Consider the following 21,445-nt stretch of genomic DNA (forward strand, 5'->3'; position numbering starts at 1 on the left):
TACACCATGGTGGGAAGGCTGAACCGAAGGATAAAGATCTTTCCTGTTGCAGGGGTGAGAGTGTAAGGCTGGATGAAGAGTCACGGTGACAGACAAAAAGGGCTGTGCTATTTTTTTTTTCAAGGGACACACGGCCATGCTAAGTAAAGCATTACTCCTGGCCGTGTGCTCAGGCAGCACTCCTGGCGGGGCTCGGCGGACCATATGGGATGTAGAGATCGAACCGGGTGGACCACGTGCAAGGCAAACGCCCCACCCGCTTGACTATCTCTCCGGCCCAGGGCTGCACTTTTTGTGTCCGGACCCCTTTGGCGTCTAGTAAGGCCTCTTCTCAAGATAATCTGGGGGCATGTCGTATTGACGTGTAACACTATAGAATAGTGCAGACATCTGTAGTGGGCACCAGTGAACTTCCACCAAGTGGACACAGCACCAGATCAAGGATCACCCAGCAGCCCCCTCGCCCCTTCCAGGCTCCACCTCCCGAGGGGAGCGAGATCCTGGAGCGGGAGCTTGGCGTCAGGGATGCGGTGCGCGGAGTGAGGGGGTGTCTGTGTGCAGGGGCTGGTCTGAGTGGAGGTTGTCGAGTGCGTGGGTTCGGGCTTGAACTTGACACGGTGTGGCGGCTGGGGGACGCGGGATGCGCGTGTGGCACGTGAGAGGCTGACGCTGAGCCACTGTTCCAGGGGTGCTCAGCAGCCTACCGTGGGTCCCGCGGCCGGGGGCGGGGCCTCGCGGGCCTGAGGGGCGGGGCCTGAGGGCGGGGCGGGGCCTGAGGCGCGCGCGCTCACGCCGCCGGCGCGCCCCCTCCCGGCCGCCATGTTGGCTGGTGTGTGGGTGTCAAACGGAGCTGGACGCGGCGGCGGCTCCGCGGGTTCTGGTCGCCCCCACGTCTCCGGCGCCGCCGGCGTCTGCGGCCGTGCACGCAGGCCGGCCGGGAGGAGCGGAGGTGAGCGAACCCTTCCCCTCTCGGGCTCACGCGCGGGAGCCACCCGCCGCCCCCGTTAAGTCCCGTCGCGGCGGGACCCGGGACTTGTGGCGCCGGCGGCCTCGGGCGGCAGCGGGCCCTGAGCTGCTGGACCTCGCGCTGCGGGACGCGCAGCCCCTCCGCGGGGCTCTCCGTGTAGCCTGGCGTTGGGGGCTCTCGAGAGCCCCGCGGGCTGGGGCGGTCCCGCCCGTCCTGCCCGCGCGCTTTCCCCCGCCCGGCCGGCGTCCGGCCCCGTACAGCGGCCGGCCTCTCGCCGCGGCCCGGGCTCCCGCCGGCGCGGACGGTCCGGCGTGCGAAGCCGGCCGCCGCGGTCCCCGCGCACCCGGTGCGCCCCGCGCTCCCCGCGCTCTCTGTGCTCCCCGGGCTCCGTGCGCTCCCCGTGCCCCCCGCGCTCTCGGTCTCCCGAGCTCCCCGTATCCCCGCACTCCCGGTGCTCCCAGTGCTCGGAGAGGCAGGCTGCGGCTGCCTTTGTTCCGGGGGCGGCCGAGACTATCCTGCCCTGGCCCGCGGCGCGCCCGGACCCCGCGCCTGGAGAGCCGGCCCTTCCTGCAGGAATTCGTGCCAACAGGTTTTTGTTCGCAACCTGAAGTTGGCCTGGTGGCCGGACCACCGGCGGGGCGCGGTGGGGGCGGGGCGGCCTCCCTCTGCCCCGGGCGCCTCCAAGGTCGGGGTTTCCGAGAGGAGTCGGGAGTGGGGGGAGACCTGGAGATGGAGTGATTTACCCGAAGCCCTGCAGCGGATTGTGTCAGCGTGAGAATGGACACTCGGCCTGGCTCCCGACAGTTGGCAATTTAGGAAGATGTTCAGACCCCTCGTTTATTTTTAGCATTCACACGAGAAAATGCATGGGGAAAAGATGAGAAGTAGAAAGTCTTTACACCTCCGGGAAATGAAAAGAAGGGATCAGAATGGGGACTGACGACTGAAAAGATGAACTTGATGCCCCTCCCCCCACACTTCATAAAGATTTGGTGGAAAACCTCTGCATCTTCCAGCTCTAGACACAGGGTGATGGATGATGCCGAAAAATTCATACACCGAAGCTTGCACTGCAATGATGGAGTTTGCAGATAATTTTCATCCATACTATTTTTTTTTTTTTTTTGAAACCACACCTCTGGACTAGGGATCTGACAGGGGCCTCGGACCTGGGATTCCTCTGTGCATGCTCTGGCATCTCCAGCTAGCTCCTGGGTCCTTGGATGTTTTGAAGACTATCCATCTACAGTCTGTTTCCAAAATGGGCCTTGTTCTAGTGGTTAGGCTTGGAAAAGCTACCAAGATCTACTCAGTCCGACTTGCATTTGTACATTTTTTTACAAACCTATTTTTTTTTGTTTTAATATTGTTGGTCGTCCTTCCCAGTTCACCGGACTGCTCTTTTATAAGTGTCAGATGAGATATGGGACACTAAAGATAAAACGTAAAGGACTGGAAGGTGCCTTTCCGGCTGCCTCCAGATGCCCCTGACTCTGCAAGTTTGGATAATCCTGTGGGCTGAAGTGCTCAGGGATGGGTTGTGGTTTGTGAGCAGACTTCTGCCCCCTGAACCTTGAGCACTGAAGACAGGGAGCCATGGAGATCTCTCCCAGCAGCTGCTTCCTCTCAAGCATGAGGTGGGAAAGGATATCAGATTGGCAAATGAGCATCCTTACTGTGCTGTGTGCAGTCTTGAAAAATGACCCATCTTTTGCAGAAACTTTTTTTTTTTTTTAAATACCTTTGGTCTCCCAAGTGGTGCCTGAAGCCACTGCCAGCAGTACTTGACCCCGTCTTGTCAGGCTACTAGGACCACTGTATTGATGCTTGGGAACCACGTGGAGCCAGGAATCAAAACTAGGGCCCACATGCCTGGCCTGTGCTCCAGCCTGGCAAGAGTTTTCTGAGTTCTTTGAATTAGCCTAGTCCTGCAGAAATTGTATGTAGAATTATTGTTGCTCCTTTATATTAGCTTTCCTCCTTAATACTATTTTGGTATGGGTTTCCTGAGTTGGGATTCTGGTAAGAGTCTGACCAGATGAAAGGTCTTTGGGCGTCTGCTTTATTTTAGTGACTTGGCTTTTCCTGAATGTATGTCAGACTGAGCAGATCTTGGTAGCTTTTCCAAGCCTAACCACTAGAACAAGGTCCATTGTGGAAGCAGACTGTAGATGGATCGTCTTCAAAAATGACAAGTGGACTTTTTTTTTATATATATATTTCATTAGAAGCAGCAGTATTCAGGTCTTTGTGGATTAAAAGTGCCAAGACATATCAATGCATGAAATTGTCGTCCTCCTCCTCCTCGGAACTATGTTCATATTTCCAAAGGACTGGAGAGATAGCTCAGTGGGCCAGGCACATATTCTGCCCACAGAAGGTTGGGGTTGGTTCCTAGCTACATAGCCCCTCCCCAGCCACTTCAGGAGGGACCTTGTGCGCAGAGATGGGAGTAGGTCCCCAGCAGCACCAGGTGTGGCCCAGCATCCTATTAATATCCTCAGAGCTCTGGGCAGTGGTTCTTCTTGTTCCTAGCACTTCAGAGACCAGTGGGTGTCTAGCCTCTGGCTGTTGTCATTTTGTGATGTGAGGTCTATCCCCCTGCATCTTGGAGTAGTTGGAGGGTTGGGTTGGGCATCCGGGAGGACATGAGGAACTGAGCGAGCACGCCTCACCCATTGCTAGACTTGCTGCTCCAGTGTCTGGGGGGAAACGCTTCTCTGTCAAGTCTTTGCCAAACAGTTCTGCCAGTATTTGGGCCCTTCTCACTCTGCTCTGCAAACTTCAAAAGCCTTGTCTATTGAAGCATTTGCCACCTGGGGCTTTTTTGTTTTTGTTTTTGTTTTGTGGGTCACACCCAGCTGTGGTTAGGACTTTCTCCTGGCTCTGTACAAAGTATGGGATGTTGGGTTTAAACCTGGATTAACTGTGTACAAGGAAGACACGTGCTTTAGCCTCTGTGTCGGTGCTCTGTCTGTCCCCATCATGTGTCCCTCCAGCCTCACTTTTTACCCAGGTAGGCCTCTGACTAGATGATTAGAGAAGGCAGTTGTATGTATGCCTCCTGCCGCCTTCGCTATCCTATCTTGCTTTTGCAGAAACCACTCTGCTAGGTGAGCATTCATGTCACTGCCATAAAAATTATCCATTCCCCTGACACAGATGAGGAGACAGGAAGACAGGCTTTCTTTTTCCTTTTTTTTTTTTGTGGATGGTCACCTTGGATGTACCCAGGGCTGACTGCTGGCTCTGTGCTCATGATCACTCTTGACAGGGCTTGAGGGACCATATGGAATGCCAGGGATTGAATTTGGGTCAACTGTGTGCAAGGCAAGTGCCCTCTCCACTGTACTATCTCTCTGGGCCTAGGCTTAATTTAAGTCTTGTACCCAAGTTTATACAACCAGTAAGTGATGGGGCTGGGATTTGATGTGATTTTGCACATCTGGGAGTGGGGTGGGGGCACACCCAGCAGTTCTCAGTGCTTACTCCAGTGTTGTGCTCAGGGATACTCCTGGTGGGGCTGGGGGATGATACAGGGTGCCTGGGATTGAGCCCAGGTCACATGTGTACAGGGCAAGAGCCTTTCTGCTGTTCTGTCTCTCTGGCTCCGGACCCCGACTTGTGAATTCCAACACAGAACTGTTATCTCATTTGAGAAACTGAGTCTTAACTGGGGTTAAGGGATTTGCAAAAAACTATTACAAATGGACAAGGGACCAAGCCCTGCGGGGTGTCTCATTAAGGAGTGGGGTAGGAGAGTACTTCCCCTCCCCCCATGCATTGCGAGAAGAATGTTTACATCAATCAGTCTGTTGAGGTTTTGCAAAAGGACTCTTCTGCTAAGTTCATCAATGGAATGTTCTGTCTAAAAATAGAAAGTTAGGAAAACATTGAAATAAGTGTGTGGCTGGTTGAATGTATTAATTTGCAACATTTGTTTGACCTGGTCTTCATTTTAAGTAAAAAAAAAAAAAAGTTTAGAAAAATATTTTTTAGGGCCACACCAGGAGTTAGGTTGGGGCTAACTCCTGCCTGACTCTCTACTGAGGGATCACTCCTAGCTGGGGATTGGAGGACCATCTCGGGTGCTGGAGATCTAATTCCCATTGGCTATGTGCAAAGCAAGCACCCTGTACTATTAGGTATCCTGGTTATGTTTTTGATGTCTCGAAGTTCAGAGTTGTTTTTATTTTTTTATTTATTTATTTATTTTTTTTGCGTCACACCCAGCAATGCTCAGGGGTTACTCCTGGCTCTGCACTCAGGAATTACTCCTGGCAGTGCTTGGGGGACCATATGGGATGCCGGGGATCGAACCCGGGTCGGCCGCGTGCAAGGCAAACGCCCTACCCGCTGTGCTATCGCTCCGGCCCCTCAGAGTTGTTTTTAATCAAACTTCTTTTTTTTTGCTTTTTGGGTCACACCTGGCAATGCACAGGGGTTACTCCTGGCTCTGCACTCAGGAATCACTCCTGGCTGTGCTCAAGGGATCATATAGGATGCTGGGAATCGAACCCGGGTCGGCCGCGTGCAAGGCAAACGCCCTACCAGTGTACTATCACTCCAGCCCCATTTTTATCAAACTTCTTTAAACAAAACAAAACACAGTTGCCTTTATCTCTGTCTAACATAGGCATTACCACCTGTGTGTAGATACAGAGAGAGGCCAGAGGAGGCATTAGCCAACCTCAGCCTAGTTTGCGTCTCTTCTGTACTATCCACTCCTCTAGAGAGCCAGAGAACCTCAGAGACACATTTGCCATCTGAAAATCAATCATCAAGTTTGTTTGGAAGGCTGAAAATTGTCAGTGAGCTTTGTTTTTCCTAACCTTAGGAGCTGTGAAAGCCACTTGAAGTTTGCATTTAATAGATCACTTATACTGATAGAGACCAGACTTAGGTTTGATGAGGAAAAAGAAAAAGTACCTGTGTGCTTAGAACCAGATCTGAAACATTGTTCAGTGCTCCCTGAACTTGTATTGAGTTCTTTGTGGTGGCTCGTTCTTGGCATAGGCAGGTCTGAGAGTCATTGCAAAGATAGTGGGGTCTGGGGCTGGAGAGATAGCACAGGGGTAGGGCATTTGCTTTGCACATGGCCGACCTGGGTTCGATTCCCAGCATCCCATATAGCCCCCCGAGCACCGCCAGGAATAATTCCTGACTGCATGAGCCAGGAGTAACCCCTGAGCATTGCCAGGTGTGACCCAAAAAGAAAAAAAAAAGATGGGGGTCTGAGGGCCGACTCTCAGCATCTCATGCCTTGCGTCTGTTTATAGATCCTGGATGTTCTGACTCATCCAGTTTTGCCTTCCCCTTCCTCCCCAGATGACCTGTCTGCTAGTAAACTGTTTCTAGCATAGGGGCGAGAAAAGATCCCTGATCTGGGCAGGATGTGTTGCAGTCCCAGCCCTCCAGAGACATACTGGCCACTGGTGTTCCTTTTTAGTCAGGGCTGTGCGAGGCATTGGGTAGTGGGTATTGGAGGATGTAAAGGAAAGGTCCCTCACCCTCACCCCGCCCACTTGTACTAGGAACTGACAAATGGAGCTGGGAAAAGCAAGCTTATCCTGGGCAATGACTGGCCATCTAGGCTGGATTTATTTTTTATTTTTTAATTTTTTTAATTAAAACATTTTTTCCTTTTTGGGTCAAATCCAGCAATGCACAAAGGTTACTCCTGGCTCAAGCACTCAGGAATTACTCCTGGCAGTTGGATTTATTTTTATTTATTGTTTTTTTGCTTTTGGGTCACACCCAGTGATGCACAGGGGTTTTCCTGGCTCATACAGTCAGGAATTACTCCTGGAGGTGCTTTGGGGACCATATGGGATGCTGGGAATTGAACGCAGGTGGGCTGTGTGCAAGGGAAACGCCCTCTAGGCTGGGTTAAAAAGCACCTGTAATCCCATCAGAGTGTGGCCTCCATCCTTGCACTCCCGCCCCTCCTGAGGTAGTGGCTTGGTAGCTGAGAGCCCCCAGTGGCATAAACAGGCTGGCTACAGAAGCCTTGTGGAATCAGATGTGGGTACAAATTGGCCTCCTGGCTGACCACTCTAATCTCTGAACTTGATTTCTTCATCTCTAAATGGGAACCAACTCTGCATGTGTCTCAGACTCCAGTGCACACCAGAACCTCCCAGGGAGCAGCTGAGCACATTTACTGGCCCCACCCTGAGAGTCTCCTCTTCAGCTGGTGTGGGGCGGGGCTTGGGGGTGCGTCTGGAACCACTTCCCGGGGCGCTTCTGTGAGGGGCCAGATCAGGCGTAGCTCCGATGAGGTTGACATTGTTGGCAGTGTGTGGAAGGAAGCGCAGCCGCGCCGCTGGCCCGCGTAGCTCTCCTGAAATGCCTCTGATTGTCACTCACAGGATGATGCATGACGTTTGGGACTGGGTTTGATTTCTCAGAGACTTGATTTTGTTCCTAGGCGATGGTAATTTGGCCTCTGGTCACAGGCCCTATGTAGGTTAGCTGGATGTTGTCGTTAATGAAGGGAATGTAGGAGATCAGGAATCTTCAAAAAGCCTGTAAATCTGTGATTCTGTTTGTACGAAAAAACCACCTTATTGTTACCCTACATCAAGGGAGATGTTTACTGGCCAGACTTGTTAGAGATCTGCTGGGAAAGCTTTGGGGGAGTGATAGGCTGAGCCGACTCCCACAGGACCATTAGGGTGGCCACTGGCCTTAATGGAAGGTGCTGTAGTTCCACCCACAGTTCAGATACATTTAATGTCCTAAATGTGCTGAGTGTCAACTCTCCACCCCCCCATAGTAATTACATCAAAAGCAAAGGTGGATGTGGATGTGAACCCTGATGAGTTTTGTTGTTATTTTTATTTGGTTTCTGGGCTACACATGGTGGTGCTCAGGATTACTCCGGGCTCCATGCTCAGGAATCACTCTTTGTGGTGCTTGGCGACCAGATGCAGTGCCAGAGATCAAAAGGGGCCAGCTGTATGCAGGGTAAGCACCTTACCCCCTGCACTCTCTCTCTGGCTTGGCCCAGATGTTTCCTCAATGCCAGAACCTGTGCTCTTAATACTAAATCTTTTTTTGGGGGACTTTGTGGGTGTGCTTGTGAGGGTTGAGGATGGAACCCCTGTCTTGTACGTGAAAGTATATGCTCTTCCGCTGAGTCACAGTGCGGGCCCTGCTGTTCCTATTATGAATCTTTTTTTGTGTTGTTTTGTTTTGGGGCCACACCTGGTGATGCTCAGGGTTACTCCTGGTTCTGCACTCAGGAATCGCTTTTGGAGGTGCTCAGGGGACCATATGAAATGCTGGAGATAGAATCTGTGTCGGCTGCTTGCAAGGAAAGTGCTCTGTCCTCTATATTATCTCTCCAGCCCTATGCACAACGTTATTATTATTATTATCATTATTATTGGTTTTGGGCCACACCTGGCAGTACTTAGGGCTTACTCCTGATTCTGTGCTCAGGGATCACTCCTGGAAGGCTCAGGGGATCATTATGGGGTGCCAGGAATTGAACCCAGGTTGGCCACATGTAAGGCAAGAACCCTACCCTTGAGAGCACTATTGCTCTGACCCTCTTATATACAACATTAGATTTTATTTTCATTGTGATCCTCTAAAGTGCTTATCCCCTTTTCTTATATGTAAAAGCTGAGACTCAGAGGGGTGCAGCCACCTGCCTTGACCCCTCACCATTTGTCATCTGTGTCAGATCCAGACCACTTTATTTCCCTCACCTGCTGCCAGCAAGGTCCTCTCTTTGCTTGTATACCTTTGGCAGCTCTGAAAGGGAAACATTCAAGCTGAAGCTTCCAGACCTGTCCAGTGGTTGGCACAGTTCTACACACCTGTCTGATTTTAAAGCATCCTGAGGCCTTCCCCCCGCCCTCCTTCCCTCCTCCTCTTCCTTCTTAACACTCATTTGTGCTCAGAGACTTCTGACTCTGTGCTTGAGGGTCACTCCCAGCAGTGCTCAAGGGGACAATGTGTTGCTGAGGGTTGAACTGGATTTACCACATGTACAGGCAATTTCTTAACCCCTGTACGGCCCCGCAAAAGTCAATTCTAAGATGATGCTGTCCACATGTGTATCGCATGAACTGGAGCCCATGCTGACTTGGCTGGAGGAAATCTGTGTGGACAAAGCTTATGTTAAGGGATGGCCCACATTGCTCTTTGGGAAATTCGTTTTCTTTTTCCCTCCAGCCCTACTCAGTACACTGGTTTTATATATGTGACATACAGGATCCCTGGGCCAGGGATCACTCCTGACTGGACCAAATGGGATGCCAGTGATCAAATCTGGGTTGGCTGTGTGCAAGGCAAGCTTCCTAGCTGCTGTACTGTTTCTCAGAACTCATAACTTGCTAGTTTTATGACCTTCATTAGGGCCAGTGAAAGGGTAAGAGTAAGGGGGTTGCCTTGCAGACAGCCAGTGCTGATTCAGTTTCTGAGCACAGTAGGCGTGGCCTCCCATCCAAGTGTTACATGTAAGTAAAAATGTGAAATGAGTCCTTCCTCAGTAGGCATGAAAGCAAGCTCTCGGGACCCTTTTTGTTTTGGGCTCACAGTGTACCAGGAGACTGGGGTGCGATCATTTTCCCAAGGCTTGGGAATAGCCTGCGGCTCCCAAGCTGAGTGATGGCAAATTTGATGTGTTGGTACCTGCAACTTGGCAGGCGCTGCAGGTTTGGCCTCACATTTGTTTTGTAAACTGGTTTAGATTCTGAGGTGACTAAGTCATGAAACCTACAGGTTGGCATTGGATGCCCACCCTCTTCTGTTCCTTTGCCAACAGTGAGTCGTGGCAGTAGAGGAGTATGTTTTCACGGCCAGAGTGAAGGCACAGTAGGCAAGGCACTTGCTTTGCACGTGTCCGGCCTGGGTTTGGTCCCTAGCATCCTGTACGATCCTCTAAGCACCGCCAGGAGTAATTCCTAAGAGCAGAGCCAGGAGTAACCCCTTAGTGTGTGTGTGTGACTCAAAAATAACAACAACAAAAATCATGTTTTCACTTGTATGAGACCTGGGCTCACTCCCTGCATCGCCCCACCTGCCCCTCCAGTCACATATTTTACTTGAAAGTATATCTTCCCTGGAGTGTCTGCAGTGCTGTCCTGGGCTAGAATGACTATACTTTATACCAAAAAATTTGGGGAAATATCAGAAAAAAAGTCTTCACTACTGCTTTGTGGGAGAAACTCTGATTGAAGTAGAATTACATGCATCAGAGATGATTTCATGACCATCGGGCAGTACATTTGAGGTCAGTGTCAAGCTGAAAAATATGTGATGCTCGAGTGTGAAATGGTGGGTGTGGTGGGATATTGTTTCTTGCCCGTAGAATGTTGTCGAGGGGGTTGAGAGAGTGCAGGGTTAGAATAGTTGCCCTGCAGATGGTTGAGCCAGGGTCAACTGCTCAAACTGCATATGGCATCTCCAGGAGGAAGCCCTGAGGAACACCAGGTGTGTCCAAGTCCCTGGTGACCCAAAGAGCACTGGCTGATTGAGAAAATAGAAATTGGTGGTGTGCTGCAATTTTGATTACTTGTTAGGAGATAGATCAGGAATGGAACAAAGTATGGGGGAGCCAGGAGGGTTGGCAGGGCTAGGCAGGGAGCAGCGCCCTGGGAGGAAGGCAGAGGGGAGGCATTTCAGTGTGAGGGAACTGCAGGAAGGGAATCTTGACCTTAATGCCTGCCGTGTGTGTGTGCGCGTGTGTGTCTGTGTGTCTGTGTGTCTGTGTGTCTGTGTCTGTGTCTGTGTGTCTTTGTGTCTTTGTGTCTTTGTGTGCGTGCATGTGGGACTTGCTGGCAGGGTGACTCTTGAGAAGTCTGCTGCCTTAAGTGTTTTGGGAGGGGCTCCTTGGCAGGGGCTCCTGGCACAATGGCATCATTGTGTGGGCGAGGGCCAGACTGGCTTCCTGAGCTCGGGCACATGCTGAAACCAGCACACGGGTGCACATCCGAGCCTGCTTCTCGGGGAGTGTGGAGGTGATGCCCTGAGAGGAGCAGTTCTTTGGCTGTCCCTGCAGATCACAGGGCCTGGGAAGCCTGTGGGAAAGGCCGGGAGCCTCAGGCACCGGGTGGGGAGTGCCCCGGGGCACTGCTAGGCGTGGCCCTCAAACCCAGTGCTTCATGCCAGTGATAGGGCCAGCCTCCAGGCCATAGAGAAGGAGCCGATACTATTTTGGGAGGTATGAACCACACCTAGCTGTGCTCGGGCTGTTCCTGGCTGTGTGCCCAGGAACGGCCCCTGTGGTGTTTGGGGGGCCGGGGTGGTGGTGGTGCCTGAGCCAGGGTCGAGGCTGCCATGCCATGTGCAAGCCTTGTTGCCTGTGTGATCGTTTGAAGGACTCCTGCTGGTCTGTGTGGGTTGAGAAGTTAATTGGTCTTCTGGGAGCTTTTGGGAGCTTCCGGATTAGGTGAGAGAATATGGGTGTCAGAATCAGAATGAGTGAGGAGGTGCAGGAACTAGGGCCCCAGCTGCATGGAGTGTGGACTGGCTGGAGAAAGGGGAGGCGGTGACTGTGGAGGAGAGTGGGCCGTGAACCAGCTTTGGGAGGGGGCTAGTTCCACAGGTAGGCAGACCAGCCCCTGTCTGGAGGCCTCCTGGCCTTAGCCCCCCTCCCCTCTTCAGAGACTTAGAAACAGCCTCTTCCTGTGCCTGATCTGAATGACTATAGCAGACACCTTATTTTTGGTGGTTGTTTGCTTGTTTTGTTTTGGGGCCACACCCAGTGATGCTCAAGGCTTATTTTTAGCTCTGCACTCAGGGATCACTTGGGGAACTTGGTGCTGGGAATCATACCCATGTCAGGCTTGTGCAAAGCAAATACAGAGCCAAGAGTAAGCCCTGAGCACTGCCCGGCATGATCTGACTCCGTACCTTGCCTCCCCCAACTACTGAGCACATATATTGTGTGTTATAGCTGAGCATACATAGATGTTAAGTGGGAAGTTCTTTTTAGGTGTTTTGTGGGGGGAGGGGTACAGCTGGCAGTGCTCAGGGCTGACTCCTGGTTCTGTGCTCAGGAATCACTTTTTTTTTTTTTTTTTGCTTTTTGGGTCACACCCAGCAATGCACAGGGGTCACTCCTGGCTCATGCACTCAGGAATCACCCCTGGCGGTGCTCAGGGGACCATATGGGATGCAGGGATTTGAACCCGGGTTGGCCGCGTGCAAGGCAAATGCCTTACCTGCTGTGCTATCACTCCAGCCCCTCAGGAATCACTCTTGGTCAGGCTCAGGGGACTATATGGAGTACTGGGGATCAAACCCAGGTGGGCTGTGTGAAAGACAAGTGCCCTCCCCACTCGACTCTGCTCCAGCCCCAAGAAGAATAAAGTCAGTTCCGTCCTCAGTGAAGTATGTTGTGTGGTTAGCGGTGTGGGCAAGTCATATCAATCCCCCGGAAGAGAGAATCTGAGAATAAATCTGATGATACAGGAGTCTTCAGAGGAACTGATGTGTGAGTGCAGTCTTGAAGGAGACTGGGAGTGTGGAGTGGCTGGGCCAGGTGTGCAGGTGAAGTGTCACGTTCTGGTTGAGAAAGGGTAAGAGGAGGGATGCCATGTGTCTGAGGCCAGTGAGAGGTCCACGGTTTGAGTGGGGCTCAGTTCTGATAGCATCTTTCATTCTGGTGCTGAGCCGCAGAGCCAAAGGCTCTGTGCGTCCCTCTGACCCGAGCAGCTCAGCTTGAGTCTTGGAGAGGAAGTGCATTTGCTTAGCTGTAGCTCTGGCTGGCCCTGTAGCTGTGGTGTTTTTTTTTTTTTTTTTGCTTTTTGGGTCACACCTGGCGATGCACAGGGGTTACTCTGATGCACTCAGGGATTATTCCTGGCGGTGCTCAATCAAACCCGGGTCGGCCACGTGCAAGGCTAACGCCCTACCCACTGTGCTATCGCTCCAGCCCCTGTAGCTGTTTTCAGAAACTGAAGAGAGCCCAGCTCTCAGAGCTGGAAAAGTAAGAGTCTGCTTTGGCTGGGGGTGAGGGGTTAGGAGAAGGACCTGCCCTTTGAGAATCCTGCAGGAAGTCTCTTGCTTTCATGTGTTGGACTCGAGTTCGAGTCCCGATTCCTGGCATCTGGTCCCCCAGCACTGCCAGGAGTGATGCCTGAGCACAGAGCCAGGAGTAAGCCCTGAGCACCGCAGGGCATGGCCCCAAAACAAAAATCACGTAAGAGAAGATGACAACGGTTCTGACCAGTTCCAGTTTGCCAGGTTTCAGGGGACAGTCATCTGTGCTGACACTGGTGAACAGGTCCCTTGGGAGCAGAACACCTGAACAGAACACCTGTTTTCTAGAAGTTTCTGGAGAAGGTCATGAGCAGCTGGTAATAGTAAGGGGCCTGTTGGGTCACTTGGGCCACGAGTCAGGAGGCTCTCCAATGTCTGGTGCTGAGGCTGTGGCCCTAGACCTCTCCTCATTGAAGCTAGATGCAAGCTGCTGAGTCAGAACCGATTGCGAGAGTGAAAGGTTTCTCTCTCTCCCTCTCTGTCTCTCGCTCTCTTTCCTTTGGTTCTTAGGGTCATACCCAGTGGTGCTCAGGTTTAACTCCTAATTCCAAACTAAGGTTACTCCAGGCAGGGCTGGGAGAACATACATGGTGCCAGGCATTGAACCCTGGTTGGCTACATGCAAGACAAGCGCCCTGCCTGCTGCACTATTACTCTGACCCCAGTCTTTTATTTATTTTATTTCCGGTTTGTGGACCACTGCTCAGGACTCACTCCTGGCAGTGCTTGCGGTATCATATGGGATGCAGGGGACTGAGCCCAGGGTCGGTTGCTTGCAAGACAAACATTCTGCCCACTGTGCTATTGCTCTGGCTTCAGCCTCTATTTCTTTTTCTTTTTTTGCAGTGCTGGAGATCAAACCTTGGGCTTCCCGCATGCATGGCAAGTGTTCTACCACTGAGCTACATCCTCGACTCCTCTCCCTGTTTTAAGGCCAGCTGCCTAGAAACCTTAATTCCATCTGCTACCTGAATTCCCCTTTGTCACACAACTGGGATTAGGATGTGGACATCTTTGGGAGGCCATTGTTCCATATCGGTCGCAGTTGCTAGCAGGAGAATCAGGAGATCTCACATTGTGCTCCAGACTTCCAGCTTCATTGACGAATCAGAAGGCTTGGCAGCCAGGGACCGGGCTGTTGCCTGGCAGCAGCGGGTCAGTGCCAGTGTTGGTGCCGTCTCTGGATGGGCTTATGCTTGCTCATCAGCTCTCCACAGCTCTCTTCCTCCCTGGGCCCGACACTTCCCTTCCACGCCTGGCTCTGCTCTGGGACCCAAGCCTTACACCGGGTGCAGACGTGGCAGTGTCTGATGTTAGGGTTGGTGCACTTGCTCCCCTCCTTGGTGCCCTTCTCCTGACCCTGCACCCCGACCCTCCCAGCCCCCTGGCAGCACCCATTCCTCTTCTCCTTAACCCCCCTCTTCCTGACTCAGGGCCCTACATTCCAGAGCCTCTCTGATGCTATTTTAGTGGTATTGTTTGGATTGTGATTCTTTGCCTCTTGTCCCTGTCTTTTCTGGCACCCAGTACCAGTACATTCTTGTTCCTTCCATCATATGTTTTCTATTGGCATTTGTGAAATTTAAGTCTTTTTCATGCATGACTAGAGTGATCCATTGAAAGCCTGGACCCCAGGTAGCTGGGGTGTGGGCTAAAAGGGCTGGAGCGCATGCTTTGAATGTGGGAGGCCAAGGTTTGATCTCCACTGCCATGTGATCTGCCAGTGATACAAGGAAAGTGACCCCTGAACTGGGAGTAGCCTCGAGTACTGCTGAGCGTGGCCCTCAAACTGAACCAAGCAGTTTAATGCTGAAAAATGGCGTCTTGTACGAAACGTCTGTCTCCGAGGGGTGCCAAGGACTCTTCTGGTGGCTCTTGCTTCTTTGGACAGTCAGACCTGCATCCAGGCAGCTCTCTGAGGGACACACCCTGGTTCTCAGTGCCAGGTGACCATGACTGGGGGTCGAAGGCGGGCATTGGCCTGGCTCACACTGGCTCTGTGGGCTCTCCTGAGTTCTGGGCATGGGCTTGGGCTTCCCACGGAAGGGCCAGTTTCCCAGATATAGGTCAGGCCAGTGCTTTTGTCTCTGTGCTGGTCGGTGAGTCAGTCCGCCCGTGGCCTTCACAGCAGTGGCTGGGGTGTAGACAGAGGCACTGTTGTTGGGTGGAGAGGGAAGTTGGTTGGTAGCTTGCTCTGTACGTGCCGGCTTTGCTTTCCACTAGGCGTCGATTTCCAGTGGGTATCCCAGTGCTGACCAGGGGCACCCTCTCAGTGACTGACCCATGAGGCAAGGTGTGTGGCCTGCAGCCTGTGGGTGGTTATTGATGGGTGAGGGGTGGGGAACCCACTGCCCCACTTCCTGCTGTGTGTCCCCTTGGGAGGGAGTGAGGGACTTTGATCTCAGGCCCCAGAACAAGGGGACTCTTCCCTGTGGGCCTGACTGGGGAAGTGTGAGTCTTTCTTGCTTAGTCTTTGGGAAGCTCGGCTCAGGCAGGCTTTGTCCTTCCTCTGGCAGGTCTCTGCCTCATCCCTCCTGTTTCCTAGCCCGTCTTCTCCCTGTTACCTGGTGTCTTAATTGTGTTGATTGACTTTCTCTGAGCCGTTGATTCTCAGCTGATCCAACTGGACTTTTTTTTTTTTTTTTTTTTTTTGCTTTTTTTGGGTCTCACCCGGCGATGCACAGGGGTTACTCCTGGCGGTGCTCAGGGGACCATATGGGATGCTGGGGATCGAACCCGGGTCGGCCGCGTGCAAGGCAAATGCCCTACCCGCTGTGCTATCGCTCCAGCCCCCCAACTGGACTTTAATTACTTGGGAGATCCTTTTAAATTTTATTTTGTTTTGGGGTCACGCCCAGTGACGCTCAGGGATCACTCCTTGTGGCGCTCAGGGGACTATATGGGATGCCAGGCAAGTACCTTACCCCTGTACTATTTCTCTGGCCCTTATTATTATTATTTTTAAATTTTATTGAATCACCATGTTCTATTATTTTTTATTATTTTTTAATAGAACAGTATATTGGAAAGTAGAAGTTTAGAAAAGGAAGGAAACTCCCCAACAGGGGAATAACTTAGCATAGGGTTAAGTTCTGGGGTTCTTTTTTAAAGTGCAGATCCTTGGTCCCCATTGCCTTCTGGGTTGTTAACATATTTGTTTGCTTGTTTTTGCTTTTGAGCCACACTTGGTGGTGCTCAGGGGTTATTCCTGGGTCTGCACTCAGCAGTTACTACTGGTGGGCTCTGGGGACCATATGGGATGCCATACAAGGCAAACACCCTAGTTGTTTGCCTTGTACTATCTGGCCCATCGCCTTTTAGTGTGTGTGTGTGTGTATGTGTGCTTTTTTTTTTTTTTGTCTTTATCACAGCTGGTGATACAGGGGTTACTCCTGGCTCTGAACTCAGGAATTACTCCTGGTGGTGCTCAGGGGCCCACATGGGGATTGAACCTGGGTCGGCCACGTGCAAAGGCAAGCATCCTACCTGCTGTCCTATCTCTCTGGCCCTTATCACTTTCTGTCTTAATTGTTCTGGATGGGGCCATGGCCTCACTTTGTTTCCTTGGAGATGTGATGTACGGGTGAGCCAGGGCTGTGCCAAATCACCACTGGAGGCTATTTCTTCTTTTTTTTTTTAATTTTTATTGAATCACCATGTGGAAAGTTACAAAGTTCTCAGGTTTATGTCTCACTTATACCGTATTCAAACACCCATCCATTCACCAGTGCCCATATTCCACCACCAAAAACCCCAGTACACCCCCTCCCCCGCCCCCCCCATCCCTTCATTTTCTCTTTACCTTCATTACGTTCCATATTTCAACACAAAACTCACTATTGTTGTTGGAGTTTCCCACCAAGAAAGACAGCCCTACTACCAAGGAAGCATTTGATAATTAGTTTTCCATTAAAAGATTGTATGTTTTCAGTTTTTAGAAAAGGTCACGCGGCCGCGTTAGCAGCCGCGAGGTTCGGAGTTGTCCCAGTCCCACGTCCCGGAGCCGTTTTAGTTGCTGCTCAGTGACGCCGGGGCTCCATCTGGAGAAGGTGTGCTGGCTGTACCTCCTCCGTCTGGATCCCCGGTGTTGCTGGCCCTGTCTCGGGTCCGGAGCATTCTCCGGCCGCGTTGCTCACCAGAAGCTGGAGGCTATTTCACATCTTACTAGCAACCAGGCGGAGATCCATAGATGGGTGGAAGTGGGGAGGAGAGTAGCACTGTGGTCTGGGACAGGAGGTTTATGTGGCTTCCAGTGGTTTTCCTGCCCTTGGTAACCACTGGGCAGTGCTGAGGGGCTTCTTGTCCTTGGTCAAGTCATCGAAGAGCAACTTCTAGACCAGATGCCCAGATATAGGCTTGGTTTGGATCCCTGTGAACAGCCGCGCCCACTGGGGTTAGGCCTGCCTAGGAGAGATGGGTTGCCCTGGGCTGGGGTGGGGGCTCAGGCTGGAGCTCACACTGACCAGGGTTCCAGCTCCAGCATGGCCCTGACACTGACGGTTGTGGCCCCAGACAGATAAACATGGGCATCCGCTGCCTTGCTTTGCCACGTGCTGGTGGAGACTGCGCTTGGACAGATGTGTCACATCACCTCCCCCAGGGGCCCGTTTGCATTTGTGTGCCGCGTCTCACAACATCTGCTGGATATTTTAGAAATCCAAAGGCTACTATGAAAGACTTTGTTTTTCATTTAGATGAGAAATAGGATCCCTTTAAATTTAAAGGGTGAAAATGCTCTCCTGTGAAGAACCTACTTATTTAACATACTGACTTATGTACGGATAGTTTGGAAAAATAAAAACTTTTCCATGAGGCTCATAGAAATAATTTGGTACCAGTCAGCCTAAGGTTTTTCTCCTTAAGTCAGTGATGTGGAAATATGGTTTTTGCTATGGTCTTCTTTTCTTTTTCCCTTGTTTTTCCTTTGGACCCCACTCGGTGTTTACAGGACTTACTCCTGGCTCTGTGCTCAGGGATCACTCCTGGCAGCGCTCTGGGGAGCTGAGTATTGAACCTGGGTTGGTTGCGTCAAAGCAGCACCCTTTTTTGCTGTACTGTTTTTTTGCTGCTTTTTTGAATTCAGGAGCATTACCTTGTTTGGAATCTTTTGACCCCTGATTCAGCTCAGGGGGAAATTTCCAGACAAACATGATCTCTTTGAGAGCCAGAGTCTTTCTTTTCCCCTTGCCACTCTTGTTTTCCCTTTATATACTTGCCCTGTTCCCTGCTTAATAGAGGCCAGGTTGGCTGGGCCTGCCAGAGTGAGGAGAGCTGAGTTCCAGGGGAAAGGCCAGCCAGTGCCTGGAGTGAGAGATGCAACTGCTCATAAGGGTTGGCCTGGAGCTAGAGCTCTCCCAGCGTGAATGCCTGTGGAGAGGCCAGTTGCTCTGTCACTGGCATATAGGACCATCCCTGCTGACCTTTGGGTGGGTGGGCATGATGAACACAACTGGTCATCCTAAGTGTCTACTTCTTGAGGTATTGGGGGGCCAGGAGGTGGGGGGGGATGAAACTCTGCGGCACCCTCTCCCCCTCCAACCTGCCTTTGTTCTAGACCTTTGAGTCTTCTCCCTGGCCTTTGTTCTCACCTCCTGGCTTTACACTCATTTATACTGTGCCAGTCCTTTTTTTTTTTTTTTTTTTGCTTTTTGGGTCACACCTGGCAACGCACAGGGGTTACTCCTGGCTCTGCACTCAGGAATTACCCCTGGCTGTGCTCAGGGGACCATATGGGATGCTGGGATTTGAACCCGGGTCGGCCACGTGCAAGGCAAACGCCCTACCTGCTGTGCTATCTCTCCAGCCCCAGTGTGCCAGTCCTTTTGCGTGGGCTGTCCCTTGCCCGCTGCTCACCACCTGCTATCTCTGCTGAGTCTGGCCTGTGCCCCCATGGCCTCCCTCAGCTGTCTTCGTTCTCCCTGCTTCTTGTAGACGGCTTCCTGTGACCCAGGCACCCCTAGCTGCTGCCCGGCTAGTGCTGAGGCTGGGCCGATGGTGCAGGGCGGTGCTCTGAGGCCTGTGCTTGCCCCAACCTCCCAGCACCTGAGAGGCACAGGGCCGTGTTGAGCGCTGCCGTGGGGTTGCCGCCCAGTCCAGGGGGCACAGGGGGAGGGAGAAAGAGCTTCAGGCCGGCCGGCATCGTGGGTCAGGAGGGGAAGACTGGACTAAGGGTTTCCTGGGCTGTCTTTTTGCCCCCAGTCTCATCAGCCTTCTCCCTGCGTGTTTTGTACTGTGGATAGCCCTCCAGTGTTTCTTCACACAAATGCAGACAGTGATTGTTTTTGTTTGGGGGCCACATAAGACTTCGCTTATAATGTAGCCTAGAGATTTAGCATGTTGTAGTTGAAAAATCATTGTCATTCTTTTAGCCTTAAAGTATTGTGAAATTGTTCTTTTTGTGTTTCTTTGGTTCTTTTTCCTCCCCCTAGGTACAGAATGTCAATTAAATGGTTTTCAACATACCTTTTCCTGGTGACCTCAGGGGGCTTGGGGCCACCTGTGCCCTTGGCTCAGCCCGGCTGGAGGGTTCTGTCGGGGTCTGAGGATGTGCTGTTGCTCAGGCCCTTGGTGGACACCACTAGGGCTTTCCCCGGCGTTCTTTGGGCCTCCAGGACTGGCCTGGGGGTGCTGGGCAGTGGGGGCTGGGGACCTGCCCTGGGATTAACCCAGGTCCTGCACATGCAGAGCCTGTGCCCCTGCTGGTTGTTTACCTCCTGGCCCCCAGCTTGCTTTTGATGGTGTGTCCACGAGGACTTGCCTTGCTTCCGCATCACCGCCCCTTGCCCCTGCACCATGTCCATCTGTGTGTTGGCTCCTGTGGAAACCCGGGGGCGTGGCTGGGCCAAGGTAAACACGCCTGTCTATTGCTGGGTCTCGCCAAATCGATCTCTGCAGGGGTCCGGCCAGGTCGCACACTCACCAGCTTGTGTGAGTGCCCATTTCTCCAGTTTCCCCCACAGGACACCAGCTGTTTGGATTCTTGAAAATCTGACAGAGGACAAGTGTCTTTCTATGTGGTAGAATTTGTGTTTTTATTTTTTGTTTGTTTTTGGGGACACCCCTGGTTGTGCTCAGGACTTCTGGGTCTGTGCTCAGGAATTACTCCTACAGGGCTTGACCATATGGGGTCCAGGTTGGCCATATGCAAGTCAAGAGCCCTACCCACTGTACTGTCTCTGTATCCCACTTCATTCTTTTTTGTTTGTTTGTTTGGGGCCACACCTGTCAATACTTACTCCTGACTACTCAGGAATCACTCTTGGCGGTGCTTCGGGGGCCATATGGGATGCTGGGAATTGAACTTGGGTCGGCTGTGTGCAAGGCCAGTGTCCTGTCCTCTGTACTATCACTGCAGCTCCAGTACTGCGTGTGTATGTTTGTTTTGGGGCCACAACCAGCAGTTCTCAGGGGTTACTCTTGGTTCTGGACTCACAATTATTCCTGGTGTGCATGGGGGGACCATATGGGATGCCAGGGATCAAACTCAGGTCAGCTGTGTGCAAGGCAAGCGCTCTGCCTGCTGTGCTATCTTTCTGGCCCAGCTTCATCCTTTTTTTTTGGCTTTTTGGGTCACACCCGGCAATGCACAGGGGTTACTCCTGGCTCTGAAGTCAGGAATTACTCCTGGCGGTGCTCAGGGGACCATATGGGACGCTGGGAATTGAACAGTTGCATGCAAGGCAACGCCCTACCCAGCTTCATCCTTTTTAAAGGCTAAATGGTATGGACATGCTACACTTTAGTCATTGTTTGCTGAGGGACAAAGTTGTTTCCACTCTGGCTTTTATAAGCACAGTTGCTGTGAGCTTTGCTACCCAGGTCTGTGTGTGGAGGCTTTTCTTTCTCTGGGGTAATTTCAGGGACTCCATCCTGACAAAAACTTCCACTGTTAGCTTGTGCTGGGAATGGGATATGGAGCAGTCGTGTTGCCACCCTGCCCCTGGGGCTGGGACCTGAACCCTGGTCTCCTAGGCTGAGCAGGTGCTCTGCCCTGGCTCTGTTTCAGACCTATAGTTGACTTTTATTGATTTTGTTTTTGTTTTTGGATCACATCCGGCTGTGCTCATGGCTTACCCTAGGTTCTGTGCTCAGGGATTGCTCCTGGCAGTGCAGGAGATCAAGCCAGGCCCCTTAGTACCTGGACTGTACCTCTGGCCTGCACTGGCTTGTACAATGTTTGGCAGGACGAGGAGGCCCAGAGTAACAGTGGCGAGTGCATCGGCCCCCATGTCCTCTGAGCATGAGCTCAACAGTCCTGTTGTTTGGGACCCTGTGCCACAGCAAAGTGCAGTCTCCACTGAGCATCGGTCACGTGTGTGCCTTCAGCAAGCACCACAAGCTTGTGGTGGGCATCAGGACCAAGTACAGGTGAAATGCTGTCATCAAAGCAACAGAGCAGGAGGGAAGGGGGAATTTGAAATAAGCCAGTAAAGTGTTTGAAGGGACTCGGGGTGGAGCTCACTGGTAGATTTGTGTGCT

At 52.0% G+C, this 21,445-nt stretch overlaps 1 protein-coding gene across 10 annotated transcripts in view; it reads left to right on the forward strand.

The window, feature by feature from the left end:
* The first annotated feature begins 811 nt into the window (after positions 1–811).
* EPN2 (epsin 2) overlaps positions 812–21,445 on the forward strand; it is a 77,289-nt gene continuing 56,655 nt past the window's right edge. For 5 of the 10 annotated variants that reach the window (XM_055134685.1, XM_055134689.1, XM_055134684.1 and 2 more), the window contains exons 1-2: positions 820–949; positions 13,814–14,122. The gene's annotated coding sequence lies outside the window, so the exon portion shown is untranslated. Of the gene's footprint in view, positions 950–13,813; positions 14,123–21,445 lie in introns of all 10 variants that reach the window. The other 5 variants (XM_055134688.1, XM_055134691.1, XM_055134686.1 and 2 more) reach the window with 4 other exon arrangements.

This window comes from Sorex araneus, chromosome 4 (genome assembly GCF_027595985.1).
Source record: "Sorex araneus isolate mSorAra2 chromosome 4, mSorAra2.pri, whole genome shotgun sequence".
NCBI lineage: Eukaryota > Metazoa > Chordata > Mammalia > Eulipotyphla > Soricidae > Sorex > Sorex araneus.